Source organism: Gavialis gangeticus, unplaced genomic scaffold (assembly GCF_001723915.1).
Source record: "Gavialis gangeticus isolate Ggan-Ray unplaced genomic scaffold, GavGan_comp1, whole genome shotgun sequence".
In the NCBI taxonomy this organism is placed as follows: Eukaryota; Metazoa; Chordata; order Crocodylia; family Gavialidae; genus Gavialis; species Gavialis gangeticus.
The window spans coordinates 44,331,550-44,336,703 of NW_017729031.1; positions in this window are offsets into that span (position 1 = coordinate 44,331,550).

Below are 5,154 nucleotides of genomic sequence, written 5' to 3' on the forward strand. Positions count from 1 at the left end.
TGGCGGGGAGGCGCCGGCTCCGGCCCCGCGGGACCAGCACGTGCCGGCCCAGGGGGCTCCCCGCGCGCGGGCGGCAGCAGCCGGGAAACTCGCTGCACCGCAACAGCCCTGCGCGCGGGAGGGACTCCATGTTCCTGCTCACACTCACCCCTTACATAGGCAGGACCCCCCAACACACGCACACACCTACCTCCTACATGGGCAGGGGCCCCCCAACACCCCCCTCTTACATAGTGCAGGACCCCCACAACACACACACACACCCTTACATAAGCAGGAACCCCCCAACACACAGGAGACATGAGGGACCTCCCCCAACACACACACAAGGCACATGCAGGACTCCTCTCTGTCTCTTTCTTCAGGTACAACCTGCACATCATGCAGGACCTCACACACACCTCTCTCTCTCACATACACACACACCTAGCACATGCGGGACCACACACACACACTCAAATTCAAATGTGTTTGTATTTAGATTTCTCACTCTTTATACACAGCTGTGTGCACTTCCTTTCATAGCATCTGATGAAGTGAGCTTCAGCCCATGACACTGCCACTGCACACATGTGGGACCTCACACAGAACCAGCACATGCAGGATCTCACACGCACAAGGCACATACAGGACCTCACTACAAGGGTTCAGCTTTGTTTCATCCTTTGCTGAGTCTGATGCCTTCAGACATGCACCAGCTTCAGCGTGAAAGCGACTGTTATTCTGGGAAAGTAATCTGGCTTCAACTCTCCCTTGCAGGCCACAGTCTTCTTGGATGATGGGGCTGCAGTGCTAAAATACAGACAGACAGACAGAAAGAAAGAAACCTGGCTGCCAATGTCTCTTGACCACAGCATACCACTGTGACCCAACATGCAAAATGAATGGGCATCATAGCTACGTCTCTGGTGTTAACAAACAGGGCAAGGTTAACATTCACCCTAAGTAACTACAAGTTTGTTTGTCTCATTAACATAACCATTTTGGTTCTCTCACTAAAGAATTTCTTGAAGCTTACAGCAAGTGATACATTGTAACCTGCTCTCCTGTGCAATAAAAACACTTCTGCTGGATGGTATTTCCTTCTAGCCTGTCCTTCCGCCTAAAGCTGCATTGATTTTTAATCTTAAACAGATGTCACTTCTTGTCAGACTGTGACAAGTAAGATTTGTGTGTGTGTGTCCCCAGCACCACCAGGGCTCATTTATTAATTAAGCCTATATGGCAGCTCCATCCAAGCTACTGAGCATGTTAATCTAGCTAAATGTAGAAATAATGGAAAAGTGGGTTATACCGCTTTGGCATGCCATACCAAAGCATCCCTGCACAAGTGCATTTATGTAGCTCTGCATCTTGCAGCCAGCTCAGAAAAGATAAGAAACTCCAAATCTTAACTGGGCATAGGATGGATTTACCTTTTCGCTTCTAAGCTGCAAGTCTGAATGTGGCACCCTCGGCTGGCGCTGTGGGTATCCCCCTGCTCCCTGGGTCAGGCCCTTAACTATCCTGCCACGACTTGATGGAATTTGTAACTAAAAGGAGGGGTTCAGTGGTGTTCTCCACAACCTGGAGATGGGGTACTCACAGACTTGCTGTGGTTGGTCCTGGGGCTCCACCTCCCCTACACCCTGTCCAACTGGCAGCTGCGTTGAGCCGCTGTACCAGCTCCTGGCTTGGCTCCTTGCATCCAGCCAGTGGATCTCTGACTCCCCGGCCTCTGCTCAAAGTACTGGCTTGTAACTGCAACCAGCCATTCACTCCTGCCTCTTTTCTCCTGGCTCTTCCCCAGGGCTGGGTCTCTGTCTGCCAGACCCACCATCAGCTCAAGCCTGGATATGCCTGGCCTGGGCTCAAGAGGTAATAGCTGACCCTGAGCCCCTTCCCGTGGGACTGGAGATAGGGATGGCTCACTCGGCTCCCCGTTGCTGCTGTCACCCGTTCTTAGCAGAGCAGCATCATGCAGGGAATCAGCTCTGCAGGGTAGCTCCTCAGCAAGCTCAGTGTCTCACCTCCTGCCTTTTCTCCCACACCTTGCTTTTGCCAGGGTTTTTAAATCTCCCACGGTGGTGGTTGCAGCTGACGTCATCAGCCCGCCACTGCTCAGCTTGATTGACAGTCACTTGGAAAGCAGATGCAAAGCTGGCTCGTATGACTCCTTCCTGTCCCTGTGGGGCCAGGGTCTTGCTGCCAGGAGCATCAGGGTCTCTGTCCCCAGTGCTTCTGGACCCTGAGGATGACCCCCACTGCCACACTGAACCATAATTATGCTGCAAGTCACTTGACTTCCTGCTAATAAGACAGATCTACTTAAAAGTTTGCATGAGGGAGAAAATTCTTAATGTACCTTATGAACCACTCAGCTTCAAAGACTGATTGAGTCCGGACAAAAGGAGAATTTTTCAGGAATTATGAACAGGAGCCATAGGCACCAAGTATGTGGGAGCCCAAGGGCCCTGGTCCCCCTCGGGAAGAAGGTGGTCAGGGTGCAAACCTGAAGAAGAATAATGCATGAAACTGCAGGTTTCTCCTTGCAGGCTCGCAGAATTCCAGCCTGCAGGGGGCTTCTTGGTGGGGTGGGGTGAAAGGAAGGGTGACTGGAGGCAGGGAGTGCCACGTGCACATGTGTGCAGACATGCACATGGCAGCCAAGCCGTGGTGGAGAGCAACTCCCGCAGCTCCTTCCAGGTAAGGCAAAGGGGGGCTGAGGGGGCACAGGCAATGCATGGGCAGGAAGGGGGAAGAGCAGAAGCAACACAGCAGGGGGACATGTGCCCCCTGAGCTTTCTGCACCCACAGCATGGTTCAGGGCTGCGGCTGGGCCAGACCAGCTCTGGGCAGGAGCTGCTTCCGTGGCCCAGTGAGCAGGGCCAGACGTGGGGTGGAGTGCTGCACCGCTATGGCCACCAAGGGGAGGTGCGGCAGTGGTGGCAGTGTGGAGTTGTGCCCTGTGCTGCTGCCAGGCAGGCTGGGGATGCCTCATCTTGGTGGCCATGGTGGTGCAGTGCTCCTCCAGGACTGGGTCCCACCTGCTGGGCCGCAGAGACAGCACCTGCCCAGAGCTGGTCCAGCTCTGTTGTGGGTGCAGAAATCTCAGGAAGCTTGTGTTCTCCCACCCCCTTGCCATGTTGCCTGTGTCCCCCCCCACCTGCCACATGTCACCTGTACCCACATCTCCCTTCCCCATGCACACACCCCATTTCCCACACACTTGAGGGCTGGAGGTGGGGTACACGTGTCCATCATTTTAGCACCCTGCCACAAATAAAAGTTGGCACCTATGATAGGAGCTGCTGGATTTTCAGGTTAGCTTTTGGTGGTAACCACAAAAGGGAAGAGGGACAGAGGAAGGGAACTCGGTGTTCATTTTTTTCCTAGTTTGATGACCTTCCCATGAGGAAAGGTCAAGGTCAGAGGGAGGTCAAGCAAAAGGAAATCTCAGTTGGCTGTGAGTGCTGATGCCACAGAAATCCCTTGCTCCAGAACTTCACGAGTAGTAGAATAAATATTTGGACAAGTCAGGTCAGCACTGGACAGAAGCAGCTGCCAGCTGCAAAAAGTGCAGGGGTTTTTTGTGCAATGGGAGAGGTGAGCAGGCTGCAATTACGCAGAAGGTGCGATGCACTCAGAAGGTGGTATGAGCTTTCTGAGGCTGATGAGGAAGCATGTGGCTTTGACCAGTACAGTCAATGCCACTCAGCAATTAGTTTACCTCAGAGGCTCTTAAAGTGCGGCTGAGGATCTCTGGTTGACTGCAGAGTACATGCTGCTGGCCTGCAGTGAACTAGCAGGTCACATGGTGCTGGCACTCTTGGTTTCCTGCCGAGAGAAACAGAACAGACTAGAGGAAATGAAGGGCCATAGTTGACAATGCAATTCACTATCTGAGAGAGTTGAAACAAATACTGTAGTAAAGACAGCTAGAAATGCACAAATGCTTTCCCATTACTCCCTTCCCTGCAGCAATTAATGAATTTGCTACAAAAAGTTCACGCAAGCATGAATGGGAAGAAAAGCGTCCAGAAGACAAAATCTCTAGTAAAGAAGGGGGAGGGGAACACTAGGAAAAATGTTGTGAACTCCTGGTCTATATCGTTCCAGCGATCTCCAGCTTGGTCGTGTCAAGTTACTGGGAATGTATGAGAGTTGCCAACAAGAGGAATAGTAATGTACACTGTCACGATGGCGGCTGAAAGTGATGAAAGAATAAATCTGGCTGAGGATATTTTATTACAGTGATCCTGAGGATGACTGCTACAGCTAAACCTAGGTTCCTAACTCCATTTAAATAAGCCTTTTCAATGGCTTATAATGTTCTCAAATGGAGTTATTTTGCTCTGAAATTTTCTGTACTTGGTCTTCAAGGAGATTTATTTGATTTAAAGTTAGATCCTGATTGGTTCCAAAGTTTTGTGAGTTAGAATTCCTCTCAACCACACCTATATTTTGAATTGAAATATATGCTGTCATGTATTTAAGAAAGAGCTGACACTAGAGATTTCAAACTTGGCAGGTTATGTATTTATCACTGGGGCTTTACAAATTAAATAAAATGACTCCACAACATGAACCTTTACTGTCCTGAACTGTGGTTACAGGCATTACTCTACTGAAGATGAGCAAGGATTTGCAGATGAGGCTCAAGATGACATCAGTTTAAAACTATAAAGTGACTCAATTTTAAAATGGGTATCAGTTACACGTATGTCCATAAGAATTTCTCATTGGCCCATGAGCAACAAAACTAAGCAAGAACGTTCTGTGTAATACTTCCCAGTTTTTTTCCCACTTAACCTGGTCCACAGCAGTGACAACTCCAGGATTTAACTTTTTAATTTCCTATGGCTCCAGGCAATGTTGTCTTTAAAGATGCATGTACCTATATATGTTTTAAGAATGGATCAATTGTGTAAGGCTCAAGCAAGACCTCCTTAATGCAGGGTGACTCAATGGTATTTCTCTAATAAAGAATAAGTCACTTCAGACTTTCTGTCCTTTTCGAAAATAAGGGGCTTACATGAAAAAACAAAAGCAAAACCTGCACGGTTAAGCTGGAGAAATACAATATACAAAAGTCATGATACTCTAAACTTTATGAAAGTCTTTTTAGGTGCCTCCAGCTATGCACCCAAGAACTGAAGTATCCAAAATAACTAG